Source organism: Vitis riparia, chromosome 1 (assembly GCF_004353265.1).
Source record: "Vitis riparia cultivar Riparia Gloire de Montpellier isolate 1030 chromosome 1, EGFV_Vit.rip_1.0, whole genome shotgun sequence".
Taxonomy (NCBI): Eukaryota; Viridiplantae; Streptophyta; class Magnoliopsida; order Vitales; family Vitaceae; genus Vitis; species Vitis riparia.
Window position 1 is genome coordinate 15,908,532 of NC_048431.1, and position 22,328 is coordinate 15,930,859.

General features: G+C 31.0%; 1 pseudogene; it reads right to left on the reverse strand.

Annotated features, from left to right (window-relative positions):
* Positions 1-12,771: 12,771 nt before the first annotated feature.
* On the reverse strand, positions 12,772-13,745 carry LOC117912476 (annotated as a pseudogene).
* Positions 13,746-22,328: the final 8,583 nt, after the last annotated feature.

Genomic DNA, 22,328 nt, shown 5'->3' on the forward strand with positions numbered 1-22,328 from the left:
CACCTGAATAACATACATAATTGAGCACTTTATGGAAACAAGGTTAGCTTATACAATAACAAGTATAGGATAATCACATGTATATCATAGAGCGGGCAAAAATCAATCAGTATTAAACAAATATAAATATTGAACAAATATAGCAATTAGAATCAATAATTGAATAGCGAATGTCTCACATGTTAGGCCTCACCAATACTTGATTTATTTTTTTGTATGAATTAATTCCATAAAGTCCATTTTCCTAGTGACCATAAAGAAAGATTGTAGAAATATTAAATTTATTCATGTTTATTGAAAATTGAGAAAATTATTTTAAAATAAAAAAATAATAATATTAATATTAAAATTAAAATTAAAAAGTGCTTTGCCAAAATAAAATGGTAGCAAATTTATGAAAGATATTTTATTAGCTCGAGAGAATCACCAAGGTGGAATTTTGAAAGAAAACTAGTTAAGGAAATGAATTTATTTGAAAACGGATTTTTAAAGGAACTTTTAAAAGCATGCAAGGAAACATTAGATTGTTTTCAATTAAAATACAAGATTTAAAAATTAAAAAAAAAAACATAAAAGAACGCGTGGATAAGGAAAACAAAGGACTGTGTGTCTTGAACTTAGCAAACTGGCTAGGGTTGGGAAAAATGGCTATGCACTCTCATACAGAAGTGGGTTCAGGGGGTTACTGGGTTGGACTGTTGGTGTTGGTGTTGGTGTTGACTTTCATTCGGGAGCATAATTAATTGGGATAGGTCTTGAGACTGCTTATACCATTTCTTTAATATGACCTTTCTACTTCATGGCTGGCAATCTCTCCCACGGTGCTATACCCAGGTACATTCTGTGCTCTACTTTGTGTTTTCTCTTCTCAAAGATAAATGAACTAAGCATGCTTCATTTCTTCCTTCGTGTTGGAGGTAAGACGAGACACCTAATGGTATCATGTCAGCATATAGGCATGTTGTACCATCCTTCAAGCCCCTTTACCTTGAAGCTTCATTAACAACCACCAGTTTTGCAGCAAGCTCTATGGGTAAAAATCAAGCAATCAAAACCAAGATCCAATCTAAGTGAACTTAAGCCTAGAAAACATCTAAATGACCTGTCTAAGGTGATCCTAAGTGTGCTTAGTGGACCTAAATGGGCCTAGTGAACCTAAGTGAGCCTAGATGTGCCTAAATAAGCCAAGTGTGCCTAAATGGGCCTATGTAAACTAGAATGGACCTAGGTGAACCTAAGGGAGATCTAACCTGAGGAAAGGCAGCCAAGATCACAATGTGGGTCCAAATGAGTCCTTCAACGAAGGGTCCCTAAAGGTGGCTCAGAAAAGGAAGTTATATAAGTGTCAATGGACTACCGAGGGATGACTATGAGTCAAGAGATAAGTATAGGAAGGCACCTAGTGTCACATGTGCTAAGATGACAAAATGGAGTGTCTAAAAGCACTCCGAACCTTGTGAAGATACTTTCCTTGAAAAATTTCATCACCACCTTGTGATCATTATACTTATAAGCTATTGCTTCCACCCACTTTGACACAAAGTTAACTCCTACCAAGATATAGGAGTATCTAAGAGAAGATAGAAACTACCCCATGAAATCAATCCCCCATACATCAAATAATTTCACTACCAATATGGGGTTAAGTGGCATCATGTGTTGCTTTGTTAATTTCCCAAGCCTTTGACACTTATCACAAGACTTGCAAACTTCATGTGCATCTTTGAATACGGTTGGCCAATAAAAACCTGATTGGAAAACCTTCAAAGTTGTCTTTTGAGTGGAAAAATGGCCTCCACAAGCATAAGTATGGCATTGCATAAGAATTCCTTCTTGTTTTTCTTCTGGTACACACTTCCTAATAACTTGATCAACACAATACTTGTACAAAAAGGGCTCCTCCTAATAGTATGCATGCACCGTGGATAAGAAAAATCTTCTTTCTTGAGTAGTCCATTTCTTAGGTAAGTCTCTGGTGACTAGGTAATTTGCAATGTGAGCATACCATGAATTAGCATCCACTTGCAAAAGAGCATCATCAGGGAATTCTTCATTGATGGGAGGACTTTTTGGAATGTGTTCCACAGAAATTCGGGATAAATGGTCAACTACCATATTCTTCACACATTTCTTATCTATAATTTTAAGATTGAATTCTTGAAAAAGTAAAATCAACCAAATTAGCCTTGTTTTAGAGTCTTTCTTGTTCACTAAGTATTTCAAAGCTGAATGATCAGTGAAGATCACTATAGGAGCTCCAACTAGATATTCTCTAAATTTGTCCAATGCAAAGACAACCATACGAAACTTTTTTTTAGTGATGGTGTAGTTCTTTTGTGCCTCATTAAGAGTTTTGCTTGCATAGTAGATAACATAAGGTTTCCCTTCATCTCTTTGCCTAAGAATTGCTCATATTGCTTGGTCACTTGGATCATACATGTCTTCAAAAAGAAGTTCCCAATTTGGTTTCCTCACAATAGGTGCACTAGTCAATAGTTCCTTCAACTCTTCAAAGCATTTTTGACAATTCTCATCCCATTTGAATTTGGCATCTTTAGCAAGTAAGGCACACATTGCTTTTGCTAGTTTGGAAAAATCTTTGATGAAGCATCTATAGAAGCCCACATGACCAAGAAATTGCCTAACTTCTTTGACATTTGTTAGTGGTGGTAGATTCATAATTAGCTTAATCTTTGTTTTATCCACTTCAATGTCTTTCTTTGAGATAACATGACCTAAGACAATGCCTTTTTTTTTTACCATAAAGTGGCATTTCTCCCAATTTAGCACCAAATTCTTCTCAATGCACCTTTGAAGTATTTTTTCCAAATTTGAGAGATAATCATCAGAATTCTCACCATAGATGGTAAGATCATCCATAAAAACTTCTAGGATCCTCTCTACCATATCATTAAAGATACTTAGCATGCATATTTGAAAAGTAGTGAGAACATTGCATAAACCAAATGGCATCCTTCTATATACATAGGTACCAAAAGGGTAAGTAAATGTTGTCATCTTTTAATCTTCCAAGGCAATCTCAATCTAAAAATAACTGGAGTAGCCATCAAGGAAACAATAATTCTGGATGTCCCGATACCCTCTCTAATACTTGGTCCATGAATGGAATAGAGAAATGATCCTTCCTTATGATGACATTTAGCTTTCAATAATCAATACACACCTTCCATCCTGTAGTCAACCTTGTGGGAATAGATTCTTCCTTTTCATTTTGTTCCATGGTCACTCCCAACTTTTAAAGCATATCTTCTGTAGGACTTACCCAAGTGCTATATGAAATAGAGTTGATAATTCCAGCTTGTAGCAACTTAAGTACCACATTTCAAACAACTTCTTGCATGTGAGGGTTCAACCGCCTTTGAGGTTGAATAATTGTCTTATCATTTTCCTCCAAGTAAATGTGGTGAGTGCATACCAAAGGAATTACCCCTTTAAGATTTGAAATGGGTCATCTAATCGTTTCTTTGCTTTTCCTTAGAAAGTCCAACAAGCTAGTTTCTTGTTGGTGTGATAACTTTGAAGAGACTACCACCAGATACTTATCTCTCTCAAGATACATGCATATTTCAAGTCATTTGGCAATGGCTCGAGATTGAGCTTAAGTGATTCTTCTTTCTTTTCTTCCTCATCATTTGCTAGAGGTAAAGACTTTTCATCTTCCATTACATAAAATAATTAATGGTGGCAATTTCATTAGTTTCCTCAACTTAACTCTTTCTTCCACTTCATTTTCTTCAAATTCTTCATAAGCCAATTCTTCATTCATTAGTCCTTCCACATGTTCTTCAATAAGAGTGTCAATCAAGAAAACTTCTTGTTCATTCTCATATTGATTTGGTTGTCTCTTGCATAGATGGAAAATATTCAGCTCAAGAGTCATATTTCCAAAGGTGAGTTACATCACCCTATTTCGATAATTTATTAAAGCATTTGCTATGGCTAAGAAAGGTATACCAAGAATAATTGGGACATGATTTGGTCCACTTACTATTGGCTCCATAGCAAGGATAATAAAATCAACCGGAATTTAAAACTTATCCACTTGAAGCAATACAACTTCAATCATTCCTCTTGGAATTTTAATTGACATATCCGCCAAAGATAGTGTGGTAGAAGTAGGCTTGAATTACCCTAGCCCCAATTGTTTGTACACTGTATAAGGATGAAGATTTACACTTGCACCCAAGTCAAAAAGAGTTTTCTCTACATAAGTATCTCCAATATTCACCGAAATGGTAGGACACCCCAAATCTTTATACTTGATTGGAGTCTTGTATTGTATGATTGCACTAACTTGTTTAGTTAAGAAAGTTTTCTTGTTGATGTTCAAACCTCTCTTCATTGTACTTAATTCTTTGAGGAAGTTGGCATAGGGTAGGACTTGCTTGATCATGGCAAGGAATGGTATGTTAACTTTTACTTGCTTGAGAACTTCAAAAATTTTAGTTGCATTATTTACCACCTTGCTTGATTGAAGGGCTTTTGGAAAAGGTGGAGATAAGAGTTTATCTTTCTTCTTAATCTCTTCACTAATAATCCCATCTTCCTTTGATTTATCATCTTTGTTCGCCACTTTCTCATTTTCTTGTTCTTCAACATTTTCTTTTTGCTCCCATTCTTTATTTTTATTTTTTCTTCTCTTTTGGTTTTGGCATAGGTTGATTAACTTGCCTACCACTTCGTAAGGTGATGATTGTCTTCACTTCATCTACCCTAACAAAATTTTCACTTGTCTCCTTAATTTCATGAGCTCCCCTTAGATTTTGTTTGGGTTATGAAGGGAATTTTCCTTTTTTTCTTGCACCGTATGCATGTTTGTGAGTTTAAAAATAGAAAGTTGCATGTATCAATTTTTTACGTGAGATTGGTTTGTAAGTTATCAAATTTCTAATTGAAAGATGACTTCACATGGTCTGTCATTTGGTTTACTTGAATATTAATATTTTTTTTATCTCCAATGAAATCAGTCATCACTTTACTCAAATTCACAATAGCTTGTTCCACCGGTGAAACTTGATGTTGAGAAGTTTGCATGTTAGAAGAAAATAGTCCTTGTCCACTCTTCCAAGATATATTTGGATGATTTTTCCACCCCAGATTGAAGGTATTTGAAAATGGAGAACTATTGGAGTGTTTAACAAATCCAATGGCATTAGCTAGTTCCATAAGCATCTCTTTAGCAGTTGGTATGGTGGGGCATTCACTCACTAGATGTTCACTGGATTGACATATAGAGCATTGAACAATTTGCACTAGAACATCATTAGCCACTTTGATTTCATGAGCTCCTCTAGCTTCAAGTTCTTCCAATCTCCTTGATAGAGATGACATTTTTGCTTACATGTCTACGTCCTCATTCAAAGTGTACATTCCCCCTTTAGAATTGTTTTAGGGCTTTGCTTTGCTTAAGTTTTTTCCTTAAGTTTCATCCCATGATCTAGATATCACTGCCATATGGTTTTGAAAATCCAAAGCTTTATCGGGACTTTTGCTCATAAAATCATCTCCACACATGGTTTCTAGCAATTGTTTCATAGCTAATGACATACCTTCATAAAAGTATATTACCAACATCCAAGTGTCAAAACCATGATGAGGACAAGCATTGAATGCCTCTATATATCTCTCCCAATAAGAATAAAATTTTTCATTCTCTATAGCCACAAAATTAGTAATTTGCCTTTTCAATCCACTAGTACGATGCTGGAAAGAATTTTTTTTTAAATTCAGCTTGTAATTTTAGCCATGAGTGAATACTTCAGGGTCTCGAAGAATTCAACCACAATTTTGTCTTGTCCTTGAGAGTGAAAGGAAACAATTTAAGCCTCATAAGATCAATTGGTGTGGTTCCTTCTTGAAAAGTATGACATACTTCTTCAAAAGCCTTTATATGAGTATAAGGATTCCCATTCTCCATTCCATGAAATTGAAGAAGAAGGGGCACGAAATAAGGATGGATGATCATTTGCTCACTAGAAAGAACAATGCATGATGGTGCACTTATTCTTGGTGGATGCATATGGTCCCTCATAGATCAATACAAATGGAAATTTTCTTCAATGGGACCATGTTGACTTTATTGATCTTCACCTTGGGGTTTCATTATATTTCTAGCAATTCCAAGATTTAACACTTGACTAGATGAATTAGTTCTTTCCAACCTTCCATTAGAATTTCGTTCCCAATAAAGCATACAAGGGTTCACCTACAAAACAACCAATGAAAAAAAAAACAAAAAAAAAAAAAAAACAAAAGAGAAAAATGGAATTTAAAAGAAAACTAAGATAAAAGTGGAGAATTGGTAAAGAAAACTTCACCAATCTTGTGATGTGGATCACAAGGGTTAATCTTCACCAAAAAAATTGCCTCAATAACCATCTCTAGCAACAATGTCATTTTTTATCGATTGATTTTTCCTCGATTATTGCATTAAAACATAATTTATAACCTAATTCACTATTCTAAAGTAGTGTGTACCCGATCAAAAATAGTTTTAGTACAAACTACCATAGGATAATGGTTTTTACATGTGGTCTATTAGGATGGATTATTCTCGGCAATTAATGCTTGAATGGGGGAAAAGAAATTGTTGTAAACAAGTGAAATTCATGACAAAAAATCAAAATAACAATGATTTCAAATTTGAAAGAATAATGAAATGTAAAACAAGAAAAAGTTAATAAGGAAAAGGAATTCTCAGAGTTAGGATTTTTTAGAAAACAATTTCTATGGTGAATAGATGTTGAGATTTATTTTTCATCAAGTTAGATTGAAAACCTAAATTCTCATTTAAACTAATTTTGGATTTAGTTTTAAGTCCAGAGCTAATTTTTCTTCAAATTAGGTTATTTAATCCAAATGATCAATTTAAACTATATATTCAATTCATCTTAAATCATCTTCCAATTACTCATACAATGCAAATATTTGATCTCATCAAATCTAACTTTAAGAATTTAATGAATCTACCTAGTTTGAAAAGTAAGTCATTCAAGATAATTTGAAAAGAAAAATCCTCAAAATTCAAGTAATCAATCAATTAGATCAAATTAACTTGGCAATTAAAGCTCATTTCTCTAATTCACCAGGAATCTAGCCTCTAGATCCTCATTTCTTTGAGAAAAATGAGATTTAGCCTCTTATACTTGGAGATTTGGTCTCACAAGGCATGTTTGGCTAATGAGAAAATGAAAGAAAATGAAGGAAAATAGAGAATTCTATTAAGAGAAAGAATCTAGAAAATTCTATTGTCAAAAGTTTCAAAAAGCTTTTTAATGGGAGATTCAAGTCCTTATTTATTTGCCAAGGTCAAGTGGACAATTAGTATCATCTAAAAGGCCTTTCGGAACTTTCTCAATTCAACTATTTGGAGTTTAGTATAAAAATAACCATTTCGCATGAAGAAAATCCATTTCACATGATCGTGCGAAATCAGTGGAGCAATAGCAACAACAACAACTTTCTGGACCATTTAACATGGCTGTGCAAAATTTCACATATTCATGTGAAATCAACTTAGACATTTTCCTTATCCTGCAACACAAACCCCTCTTCTAGTCTAATTTGTATAGTTATTCGAAATTTCGCATGATCATGCAAACCTGTAACATTTGGTTTTTGAGCTCTCTTTTTCATTTCTTCCATTTTCTTCTTTGGACTCCAACTTAACTACCTCCAATTAGCCCAAAATCTCAATCCAAACTAATCACATTGCTTCTTCCTCATCATCCACATTATTCACCCTCTTCAATTCCATTTATCTTTTTTTTGTCATTCAACACATTAAAATCACCTTGAAATGGCTTCAAAACTTCATAAAAATCATTAGTATCTCTTATAAGGGCAACAATGTATTAATTCGACATGTTAGGCATAATTACTACTCAAAAGGTATGAAATTCATGAGAATTATTATTTAAAATGTGTTCTTTTTTGTAGTAGTCAAGAGCTTAAGCAAAGGCATATAGAGCAATTCATAGCATGTGAGATGAGAGATGAAGGTTATAGAGAGAGTTAAAGGGTAAGTAATCATGATCATGAAAAACATTTAGAGTTATATCTCAAAGTTCACATGGGAATTAGAACTCAAACAATTTAAAAGAAAATCAACCTTGGTTTTAAGTTGCATTTTTGGATACTTACCAAAAGTTTTTTGAGTTAGGATGGAGCCCTTAAAAGCATGAAATGATATAACATATTTGGAATTAATTATTCATTTAATGATATTCTAGTTTCACTTTTATCTATCTTTATTCTATGTATTATATTTTATGAGCATTCTCACCTAGCATCTCGTGCATTGTACATGACTTAGGTGCATTAAGAGTTACACAGAAGATCCAAGTCATGGGTTCTTTGCAAGTAGATGATTTATTCACAACCAGTTCATGGAGTTAGGCAATCCATTTGAGTTTGTAGTGCACCACCTTCAAATTAGAGGGATGATTGATCTTAGTCATCGGTATGAGGAGATTCTCATGGTGAGTGCACTAGTGTATAATGGTTACACATTAGATAGGATAAATGGTGAGTCATGATATAAGGTTATCAAGTAGTCATAACTTCACCAAGTTGTTTCATTGTATTGTCTCTCGACCTTGAAAGAATATTGAGCTTGTGTCAAAGTTATAGTGGATTTGACTTACGGGTGAGATCTTAAAGTGATCATATATTCCCTCTGGATCAAGTCACTATTAATGAAAATCAGTAGCAACAGTCATTCTTAATAAACACCATGATATCTCATAGACTAAGACAATGTGTCCCTTTAGATTATAAAATTTGTGGACTTGTAGTAATTGCTTTAATGAAATTTGGCATATGCTCTAAGTGAGCTAGAGTATGTTATTTGACCACGTAATAGGAGGATTTGTAAGTCACAGATGGAAAAGGTAGTCTTAAAAGGTTGGTGGCTTTCACCTTCTTAGACTACGGATGGCTAGTTAATGGGAAGATTGAATACAATGGATAGCAAGTTAGGGATACGAGCACTTGGTGTCTCATTATAATATACTAGGGTATTGGAGTGGAGTTAACTTTTGTAGTTAGATACTAAGAGAGCCAACATTGTCTTATGGGTCCTAGTAGTCCCCTCTGAAGCTCATATTCTTTGATGACATAATTTATGAGAGTTGGACAATTTTTTAATTCACTTGTGTATATAAGGGTGTTTTGATAACTACATAAGGTTGCACAGGGTTATGTAAGCAATATCTCTATATTGGGCTAATTGATTAATTGGAATCCCATTAAGTTAATTAATCAATTAGAAACCGTTTTGGGCTAGATTAAGTGACCCAATTTTATAATGGATCAAGTCACTTAAGTCCAGTAGGAAACCTATAAATATCCTTCTCGGGGGTTAAGGCTTAAGTCTTGCCATTCTCTCCCTTTAGTCTAGAGAAAGAACCTTAGCCTCCAACTTAGAGATCTCCATCATCTCAATTCCTAAACTCAAGGAAAAGTCATCAAGTGGAAGACAATTAAGTTTATGATATCATATACAGTTATGGATTATTCTACATTGATAAGAATTGATTTGGGAACATTCGGATCATAAGTATGACACTTTTCTTTGGATCTATGGTATTTATTTTGGTTTTAAATGCCTAATTTCCCTTGTATTATATATCTAGAAAGCTTAAAATAAGATTTCATGTACCCTAATAATTTAGGGTCTAGGAATGAAGCAATATGAGGTTTCCCTACAACTGGTATCAAAGCCCTGGGTTAGGTTTTTACATGTTAGATCCATTCTAGGGTATGCTCATGTATGTTTTTCAAGGTGTGTTTATTCATCCCATGACCCAAAGAGATGAATGCATATTTGAATTATTAATAATTCATATAATAATTATGAATATGGTTGTGGATGAATAAATGTTTCTTTATCATAGATTGGGTTGTAAGCTCTAAAGTTAGGGGCATAAAAATCTTTTTTATTTCTAAAAGTTTTTCAGTTTGAAGGAACATATGTTTATTTTCCTATATAAAAATCCATTTTTCCCATATTTGCAACCCAAATGACAAAAAGAAGCAATCCTCGACATTCAACGACATCCATGATGCAAAAGTTGTTTAAAAGGGCAAATTTTCCAAAGGAAAAGTGGTTAGAAAAAAGTTGAAGAAAGGTCTCAAGTGCACAATTGCAAGTTGTAGTGTTTGAGCACTTGGATTAATGCTCAAGCGGCTCAAGCACTCCTTTGGAAGTTTTGGGTGTTAACAAGTAGTTTTGGGATATTAATTGTAGGGTTTTTCTATTTTTTAACCCTATATTTGGTTGCAAGCATTGTTGGTAATATTTGTTATTTGGGTTTTATCTAAATCATTACTAATAATGCAATAGGATCCCTAAAGGCCATGGGGAAATATTTATATTATTATTTCCTTATTCATTATTTTATGATATTATTGCTTATTACATATATGACATGAAATAAAATATTTTGGTTTGTCTTATAGAAAATAAATTTTCATCAGAAGATATTATTTGAAGTTTATTTATTAAATTGGATGTTGATAAACTGAAGTTGGTTTTCCTTTTAAAGCTTTCCTTATGTTATAGGATAGGTGGTTCTCTAGGCTCTCCCACCCTAAGAGAAGTAGAAAAATACCTTAAATAAAGATCTCTACTAATTAAGTTGAGATAATTATGACAATTGATTGATTTATCTATGGATACCATGAATCAATTGAACACATCAAAGTACATTCAGTGTATATCATCAATCAAACAATGAAAAGTGTACCTTATTTGCAAGTTGAGCACTTCCATAAAACATAAGAGTTAATTGGCAAATAATAACATTAAATTGTACAACAAGCATTACATACCGATAGCAAGCAAAATTCAATATCACATGATTCAAACATAGCAAACAAAACAATTGTAAACAAGGTTCACTCATAGGCATAGGCATAGGTTTAAATAAAAAGATAAGGGAGAAACTTGCGTACCTGTATTAGCAAATAAAACGTTCTCCCATTTTGATTTCCACGAATTTATCTACAATATATGAAATTAATCCATGTATACTTAAAATCATTTTTCAAATATGCATACCAAATAAAATTAGGTATGTTTTAGAGAATGAAGATTTTATGACTAGAAAGAACTAGATCGCTCTGAAGGGAAAACTACAAGGTTATGAAAAAGTGGTTTAAAACTATTTTAAAACAATAAATTATTTAACATGTATAAAATGTCATTTTGGAATTTAGTGATCAAGGAAAACAAGGGTATGGAGATTTTATTCATCATAAGAAAATGGGAAAATCTGGTTTTTGTGGATCAAAGAAATAATAAATTTTATTTTAAAGCTCAGTGTTATGAAATTTATGGAATGGTTTTCTAAAGAGATTTGAGTTTTCAAATTTAGTTTCAAAACCATTAGAACTTAATAAACCTAGAATATTATGACCAAAACTATTTATTGGCATTTCATTTTTATATTTGCTTAAGAAAATAGTATGTTAATTATCTAAATCAATCACTTGAAATTCTACTTGGCTACTCTATTTTCACTTATTTGTCATTTAGTAAACCATTTCAACATCTGTCAAAAATTCATTTCAGAGTCGCTAGAATTTATCACCTAAGATTATATATGAATAGATTAACAATCATACAAAAGCTAAAACTGAGATTTTAATGTATATTATAGGCAAAAAATTTCTAAATATAACATGCGATTATTCTTTAGAATTCACAATCCACACAAAACACCCAGTCAATCCCACGTAGCTTATCTCAGAGAAATTTGATATTCATCATAATCTAAACTTATAGAAATTAAAGTACAATAACATGTCCTTGTTTTTTATTTTTTTTAAGTTTTAATTAAATCAGTTCAAATTAATAGTCACAGCCCAAATTTTAATTCAATTAAGTCAGTCCTCATCAACAGAGGCATATCCTAAATTTCTATTCAATTAAAATTGATTCAGATTAATAGAGATATAACCTAAATTTCGATTTAATTAAATCAGTCCAGATTAATGGAGGTATGACATGAATTTCAATTTAATTAAGTCGGTCCAAATTAATGGAGGCATGACATTAATTTTTAATCAAACTAATTTTATTGAAATCAATAGAAATAAAACTTAGATTGTCTGATTGAATTAAATCGATAAAGAGATAAAACTTAGATTTCTAATTGAGCTAATTTTATTCTAATTAACAGAGACGATACCTGGATCTCTAATTGAATTAAACTAATTCAAATTATCAAGGACAAAACCTAGATTTCAAATTAATGCAAATCAACGGAGACAAACTTAGATTTCTAATTTAACTAAATTAATTCAGATTAACAGGGACACAATCTAAATTTCTAATTGAATTGAACTAATTCGACTTAACAAGGACAAGACCTATATTTCTAAGTGAATTAAACTAATGCAAATCCACAGAGACAAACTTAAACTTCTAATTAAATTAAATTAAATTAATTCAGATTAATAGGGAGAAAATTTGGGCTTCTAATTGAATTAATTTAATGCAAATCAACAGAGAAAAATTTTAATTTCTAATTGAATTGAATTAATTTAAATCAACAGAGACAGAATCTAGATCTCCGATTGAATTTAATTAATACAAATCAGCAAAGACAAACTTAGGAAATTACGAATTGCATTTCTAGGATAACTGGATCAGTACAGAGCAACATAAAAACAACCCTAATTTATAACTCCAAACTCGAGTGCAGTATTCTTGACTATAGCTTTCTCTCGAACCATAAGCTCTCTCTCTCTCTCTCTCTCTCTCCAAAGACTAAAAATAGCCAAAAGATCCCCACAGAGTTGGTTCTGCTCTGTTTAAATACTCTTCTCTGGAAACATCCAGAAAATCTTACCCTCACGTGAGTCATCTCTAACTTGAGCTCATTGCATTCCACATTTGGAAGCATTGCTCCTCACCTTGGCCCCTAAGTTTTGGGTTGAACAAGGCCTTAAACAAAATTGATTCTCTCGCCTTCTTAACTACTCCAACACTTAGGTCGTTTATTTACAATATATGATATTTATGCAGCTTAGAAATGCAAAGAAAAAAATAAAACTAAAAAAGAATGTAAAATAAATAAAGTGATAATAGCATGCATAGCCTATAGTGTAGTGAAGCAATTTCTGTCAATGGGAAGCACCAGCAGATGGTGACGGTGGGGGATTAAGTTCACAACCAGCTTGCGGAGGTTTGAGTTTAGCTGGCTACGTAGCCTCAAGCAGCAAGTTACCCCATTTAATTTATAGTCGTAGAGATCGAGTAGTTCGGGTCACCAAATTAAGGGGTGCTAAGCTTGAGAGTCCGTTGTGTAGGACACCTAGAAGCCTTGTAGACAGTCATAGTTCTCGGCCTCCTTCCTCACAACATCAAGAACAAAGTCGAAAGCTCTACTACCTCTATATAATAAACCTTGGCCCAATTGTTCCCGGTGCTGGACTGCCCAAAAACAAAGTTATCAGGCTTGAAGATTTGACCATAAGGACCAATCCTCACACTGTCCATAGTCTCAGGCTCCAAATCCATGAGCACGACCCCAGGAACAAATTATCCACGACTGGCTTCGTTGTAGTAGATGTTAACTCTCTCCAACTGTTGATCAGAATCCCCATGGTGCCTTCCGATGGAGTCGACGCCATGCTCGGTGCACACTACCTCCCAGAACTTTACTCCAATCTGGGTGCCACATTGGTCTTCCCTGAATGTGCAAGACCTCTCTCATCATTGTTGTGTTTGGATAGAAGAAAAATATAAAATGAAAATGAAAACAAAAACAAAAACGAAAAATGAAGTGATGGGGGTAGTTATGGAAGATATGTTAGAGTGAAAGAGAGTAGGCGAGAGGCTGAAGGAGTTGTGGATGTTAGGGTTTCTTTATTTATGCAAAACAATAATAACCCTAATTCTTTAATTATGCAAATCAAACCCTAATTTTTCATAAATCATAATAGCTAAGGATTTTAGAACAATATATTTTTCACAATCACATTATTAAAAAGAAGACAGACCTTAATTCGTAAGGAATTCTTAAAGAGACCGAATAATAAGTATAATAAAAATTGTGTTTCTCTCCCTTAACCCTTCACCCTTAGGTTTTCTATTAGGTATATTATTGATGGAATATAACACTTATTTTATAGGGTGGAGAGAGGACTAGTTTCCTTATATAATTTGAAGTGCACTTTTCATCCAAGTGCCTTTAATTTAGGAAACTAACTTCCCAAAGATTGACCAATAGGATTTTAGCTTTATTCATTACAAGAAAAATGACAAATAATGACGCTTTTTACACGTTAAGAAAGGTAAAAAGATGACATTTCTCTAAAGCGTTATCTTCTAGCCCGTTATTGTATGCATTAGGCAACAATGACGCTTCTAGGTAGTGTCATCTTTAATAAATGCTTTCAACAACACTTAAAAAAGTATCATCTTTGAATAATTTTAACTTGTAAAAAATGTCATCTCTAAATATCTTTTAGAAATATTTTTTTTTTGGCACAATCTTAACATTTATAGGAGTGTCATCTCTAATACATTTTATCAATGACACATTTAAAGGCATCATCTTTGACTGTTTTATATTAAAAAATAATATTTATATCTTGTTATTAAAATAATAATTTCCTATATAATTAAATAAAAAGAAAAAAACAAGCCCCAAAATTAAATTGAATTTTATTAATAAAAATATCTTCAAGAATTGATATATAATAACCTCTTTCAAACCATTAATGTAACTACTTATATAAAATAATTGCATACAAATTTATTGATTATGTCAAAATATTTCAAGTTCTAATTCTTTCAACAAAAGAACAAAGATTCATATTCTACAAAAAATATAGTTCAACCTCCAAATGACTTTATTGATGTATTGTTCATGGTTTTCAACATCACCTCTTTTAACATAATGATTTCTCTTCTTTTTGGAAACCTAATTTCCTTGGCAACATGTAAACAAATATAAGGAGAATAGAAAACCTCTAAATTATGAATGCAATAACTAATAATTATAATTGAAACTATAACTTTCACAAAAATTTGAAAGGAAAAAACCACTAGAACCAATATAAAATGAAATGTAGAAAAATTTGAGAAAAATAAACATGGGTTAGAGAAATATAATTAGAGCCTATCACTTAAGGATAAAATGTTTTTCATTGATTGAGCAAAGAAACTTTGTAATAAAATAGTGCCATTAGTAAAAACAAAAATGTCTTTAAGAGTAAAATAGTGTCTTGTATTCTTATTTTGCAAAGTTCAATTCAAATTTACAAAATCAACTTAGTTCGATTAAAAATAAAATTGTTAGTTTGGGTAGTTTATAAGGGTAGAGTTCATTGTATTGATGGGGATTAAAGGATTGTGAAATTATGGAATACCTTGAAGATCCCATGGCTCAATTTTATGACATCCAAGTCAATTCTTCTCGAAGTAACTTTTTTTTTTTTTTTTTCCAAGATAGTCATCAATCAACATGTACGATCTTCATCAGTGGGATGGAACTCAAACTAGGGGGAACATGTGAAAAAGTATCATATCCTGCAATATCTATAGTCCTACATTTCATTTACATAATAGATAGGAACACTATTATTCCAAATTCCAATAGTAAGAAGTGGAATATATAATTAAGAATGCTTATAAATATACATAGTGAAAGTATTATTTCATGCAGAATATTTTGTGAATAAGTTTCAGTTAGTTTTCACTTCATCCAAAGCAAAAAAGAATATAAATATTTGGTTAGTGACAACACATGGAAAAGCTTTATTAGTATTGTTTAAACTTTTATTGTGCACATTAGTTTTATTTATTCATGTAAAGCAAGTATTGTAAGTTGTAATTTTCATTTGGGACTTTAAGTTTAATTCATTTCCAACAATATGATTCATGTATTTTAGAAAGAATGAAAATGACAACGTAATCAAAAGGAAACCATGACAAGTAAACGAGAAATGAAAATGCTTGAATCAATTACTAGACATTCAATATTTATAAGAAATTTTAATAGAAGCATTAGTTAGTTTATTAATCTCCTAAAATCACTAGGATTGAAATATAGATTCTGTAACACAAACAAGTTTCATACATCTCCTAATTATGAATTTAAGTGTTTCAAGTGGGTGTATTAAAAAACTTGATATATAAAACTGTATTTCATATATTTCAAATCCTAATATATGAGGAAACAAATTAATATTTCTTTTCATTTCCTTAGTACAATCAAATATATTATAAAAGTAAGTCACGAGTCAAGAAGGATGAAGAGAGTCCTAGAAGACAAGACCAAGAAAAAAATTTAATCATGAGTAGTTATGTAAATCCTTTACATATCACAATTGGACTTTATAAAAACCTATATATCCCATCCCAGAATTCGTAACTGTAAATCCTTTACATGCCATTTCCATTTGTCAACTCATAATATTCTACCTTATCAATGTGTTAAATATGCAACTATGATTCATAACTTGCACCAGACATTGTCTTAAGAGAGAGAAATGAGGGAAGATAAAAATTAAAATAAAGAAAAAAAGAAAAAAATTTAACAATAGATTATGCAAAACACTTAAAAACTAAAAGTAAAAATAATGTCAACTTAAAAGCTATAAGAGGAGGACTTATAAAAGTAATATAACTAACCATTCCAACAATGATGGGTAGATATCTCAATCTGTCAATTGGCGATAACCCCACATAAAAAAAATAATATTATAGATTTTAAAAGAAATTTAACTGCAAAAATAGGGGAATGCATATGTATTACTAGAATGGGGTAGTTGACTTGTCGTATTTTATCTATATTATGAAAATTCATACAGGAAATCCTCAATACAAAAAACCAAGTAATTAAAGCACATAATAAAAGAAGAAACCCGACCCAAGTTGAACTTTCTTTGAAAATATAACACCAAAACGTCATCTTTACATTATACAAGACTCATATGTAAAGGATGGCTTTATGAAGCCAAGAAGCCAAGTATAACGTGGGTCCACTTCCAACATATTGGCTTTATAAAATCACATCCTCTTGCTTAATTCCATACTCTCTTTTTAAACAATTGTATACAACTTCTATGTCATAGTATGTGTTGAACTCAGATGACTATCAAAATTATTGCATAACCACATCAATCTACAAGAAATGTAAGTAGAAAATGGCTAACTAGCATAAAATATCAACACTAATATCATTTTATTTTGTGATTTTTTTTTTAAAAAAAATTTAATCACTTACAGATAAATTTCAACTAGAGTTTCCAAGCAACAAAACAACTTCATGAACAAATTAGTTTCATAGATTTTTACCTTACACTGGAAGCCCCATATCCTAAATAATCATATCAGCAGCAAAGCAAATCAGGTCAAGGAAATAGAAGTAAAATCTATAAGGTTGTCATCAAATTCAGAAAAAGAAAAATACAAACAAGCCAATATAAATCAATTACCGATTAAAAGAAAAAAAAAAAAAAAGTATTCAAATTATTCCAACAACAAGCCAAAAAACCAAAGCACAACTTAAGAAAAATATAATCCGGATTGCCAAGTCAATGGCATCTATAAAAAAAGATTTAAAGGCTAGCAAAGTTAAAGGTCAAGGAAAAAGTAAAAACACCTAATTTAATATAGGTATTGTATTTTTGTAGTGCATCATCATTTCAATATGTTAAAGCTGGTTTTTAATTTTTCTTTATTAGTTTTAGATCTAAACTAACACTTGCATATTAAAAAGAATAATTAAAAAATAGAGAAAGGCATTTAGGATTTTTGAGGTTGTTGGAACACAAGTTCAGACCACGTTTTAGAATAAATAAAGTTGTTTTTTTCCTGATAAAAAAACATATTAAGGAAAAGTTATTGTCAAGACAATATTTTTTTTCCTGAGCAATTATGAATCTATGAATCTTTAGGATCTTTTTTAGCAACCAAAAACAATGCCTTAAAAAAACGATCAAAAGAAAATAAAAGAAAAGGAAGAAAACAACAACCCATAAATAAAAAAGCAAATAATTAGAACCTATGCAAATATTATCACAACCTAAACAACCCAATTGTCACCATTACCTTAGACTTGTTTGTGTAGGAAAACTCATGTTCATAATAGCAAGTAAAATGTGAAGTTCTAAAACCCAAATGAAATTCTAGGGTTTTGAAGTGGCAGTGGTGAGTGCACCATGATTACCCAATCGATTCCCAATTTTCCAAATGAATTGCAAAAACCTCACAAAATGCAAGTCATACAACAGAATAATTGAGACCTAATTGGAGTAAAAACAATCATATATTTGCATTCAAATTAACGATAAAATAAAGAGAGGAAACTCACCATTAGAGGTTCAAAGCATGAACATGAAAATGAAAATGAATTTATTTTAATGAAAATAAAAAATTGGGAAAAGAAAAGAACTAAGGTAAGATTATCTCACCTCTATAGATTTCGGCAAGATAATCCATAAATAAAGAAAAAAAATCTGGGTAAGATGATGCCCCATGGCCACACCAACCCTCGCCCAAACCCCGTAATCATCACTCACATCAATAACTATAACATTGAGTACCCTATAGTGGCTTCGGCCTGAAGATCCCCTTCTAGGTTTCCGGGATCGAGGATTGCAATGCTCATCCATGAATAACCATAACTTCTTCTACCAAAAGGGTAGAGTTGTTGAGGCACAAAGGATTTCTAGGATTTCATTCGGTAATTGAAATTTTCTCTTTATTACCGTGAAAATGATGATAATAGAGGAAATTTAGGCAAAGTCAGGTTTTGAGAATATATAAGGAAGGATGTGTGATGATGATCCCACTAGCATCCCCATTCAGTCTTGTATACTGGTTGATTTTGGTATGAGCATTTGTGGGGGGTTTGAAATGGTGGAGGGAATATTTGGCGGGTGAGAAATCGTGGAGGGAGAGCAATATATTAGAAAAGTGTATTTATACCCATAATTCAATGATGCTTATCTAAAGCGCCAAGGTACTGGATTAATGCTATAACGCTCCGAATAAGTGCCATCATATACTAAATAAGTCTTATCAGACGATGACGCTTCTAATAAGTGTCATGGATTGAAAAATATTGCACTAGCAATAATACTTCTAATAAGCGCCATTAAATCTCACATTATAATCTAAATAATGATGCTTTTTAAAAGTGCCAAGAAATCAAAGCGTCATTATTTTCAATTTTTATAGTAGTGATTATTTATTAAACCATAATATTTAATTTCATATTTAAATAAAAATTACATAATAATATACACATGAGCCACATAAAATTCTTACATTCTCCCACTTGGTCCATGTGATATTCTTTCACTTCATGGTTTAATAAACAAAACATAATGCGTAAAATATAAAGCTAAAACATTCTTACATTGATCAGATCATAAATCATAATTAAGTAAAAATTAACGAGAGTCATGGTGGTTGTACATCACTATTTCAATATAGTCCCTTCCATGCACTCCACAATTAGCTCCCACTTAACATAACCAATAAATGAGAAGTACAATAATCGTCCACAATAATGACTGTGTCAAAGACTTTCATTTTAACATTAATCTGTATGCAATTATGTATACAAAACAAATATAAGGAAATTTCATAAACATATAATTGAGCTTTAGAATATTTGAAAAATAATCATCATCATGAGACCAATATTGCAATGTGCATAAAACTTGTAATTTCCACATGGTATTCAATGTCTTAGTAGCTCTTCTTTCATCATTAGGTCTTCAGTCATAAGTTGTATATGTAATCAATTAATTTAAGACTCTTCTTTTTTAATTATCTCATATCCAAAAAAAACCTTAACCTTATGTCCTCGATGATCATAAAATATTTGTTGTTGAAAGAGAAGTGACAATGGAATTTATTATTTTTAGTAACTTGGCAATAAAGTTGACAAATCCAAGTCCTAAAATAATATTCCACAACCATAATTCATAATTTGTGATGCATTATGCCACAATAAATACTTTGACAGAAGATTTTAATACTTTTACATAATATTATTCCTTTGAATAATCTTCAATTAATAGGAACAAATAACAAAAATACTTTCAACTATCATTCATCATAATTGAATTTGAAAGAAAATAGAAAGCATGCAACATTAAGGTTCTTCTCTCATAACACTTTCAATCCATTAGATATCTCAAAACCCTTTAAATATATACTTTATGAGACAATATAATAATTTATGTAACTTTACATATGATATATTATCCCATCACATAACATTGTCTCTTTTATATATTTTACCATAAAATTTTTGAGATTTTATTTCATGGCTTAATGCAATAAATATAAATCCAATAATAACTACCAAGGCATTATCAATATAAAAAGTAATTTTTCTCTCACTAATCTTTAGATATTTTCATTAAATGATAGTGGTTTTCTTAAATGCAAAGAACATTATGATATCATAAAGCTTAAGATATCATAGAGGAATATTAAAATTTGAATATCGAAATAGACTTTCAGTAGTAGTTTTAATTGACAACTACAAGTTTATCTCTTAAATTTACTCAATCATTAAAGTATGAGCCACTTAATGAAAATATGATATATGCTCCCACTTGGCTCACATTTTACATTAATTAAGAAACAAACTTGAAGTATTAAATAAAACTAAAACTTGACCATTTCATGCTAAACTTCTAATTTGAAAGATCTTTATGTGGTTATAATACCACATGGTTGATACTTGAAATAACAAATCTTTCCCTTTATAATTTTATTTTTTTTTAGTTTAGTTTTCATTTTCCTTTTAGTTTAGATATCTTAATAATTTTAGTTCCTTAGTTTAATCAATCCCATGTGATCAAATTCATATTTTTAGCTTTGTCTTAGTTTAGTTTTAATTTAGATATTTTGTACAATTTTAGTTTCTTAGTTTAACTAATTTCATATCATTATATTCATGTCCTTTTAGTTCCTTAATTTAATCAATCCTATGTCATCAAATTCATATTTTTAGTTTTGTCTTAGTTTAGCTTTAATTTATTCTTTTAGTTTAGATATTTTGTACAAATTTAATTTCTTAGTTTAATTAATTCCATGTCATTATATTCATGTTTTCAAGTTAATAACTTTAGGTTTTGATTGATCTCATGTAGTTCTTGAGTTTCTAGAATTTTATTTTCTTAGTTTAATTAATTCCTTGTCATTTTATTCATGTTTTTGAATAGTAAAATCCAACTTTTGATTTATCCTATTGAGTTCATGTGTCCTTTGTTCTTGATTGATTATGCTTTAGTTTATGTGCTTTTAGAATTCTAATGGACAATTCTTGATCAATATCTTGTTATTTTACTTAACCTAAAAATCTTTAGTTAGTTGTTGTGATAGTTCTTTTTCGAATCTTTTTTTTTCAAAATTCATTGGAAAATCTTGAAGATCGGCCTTTACTCTCACCATATTAGTTTGCTTGGTTGTCAAAAAGTTCACTTTGTGATTTTATTTTCTCGTGTTTTGTTTGGTTTTATTGTCTTGTTTTATTGTTTAAAAATGCAACTTTTCCTTTTTAAGAATAAAGAATTTTTTTCTCTCAAAAGATTCCTTTGAAAACCTATTTCAAAATTTCACTTAGAGTCCTTAGTATCAAAAATCATTTTCTTAAAAAATATGAAACCATGTTTTATTGGTTTGCACCTTTCTTTTGTTTGCTATAAAAATTATTATTTGAATCCAAGTTTGTGGTTCCACGAGGTTGGGAATGCATAGGTTAGACTTGTATATATCAATTGAGCATTTGGTTAGACCCTTACATGAACTCATATTTTTAAAACCTCCTATAGCCAACTTGTTCAATTTATTGTGCTTGTGAATTAAAAATTTGATTTCACTAACTTAAGATGCTACTAAAATTTTTTTTCTATGGTTTTATGGTGTTGTAAACTTCTTAAACTTGATTTTAGAATTTTGTTTGAGTCAAAAATCAATTTTAAAATAGAAGATATGAATCAATCTTTTGGTAGGTTTAGTTTTTTCTTAGTTCTAGACACCCAAAATGTTTCGAAGTTTTAAAATTATTAGGTGACTTTGAAAAAATATTTTGATATTTTTCCTAGATCCTAAACATCCTGAAGTTGATTTTAGATATATAAAATATTAATAAATTTTTTACCAATTGAGAGATTTAATTTTTCCCTTACTACACCCACTATAGTGTCTTGATATTGAATAAAGGGATGATTTGTTTATTTTAAAAATTGATTTGTATGTCTTCTTACCTTTTCTTCATTTTTCTTGTAAATTAGACATTTATGTTTTATGATTGTTTGCATGA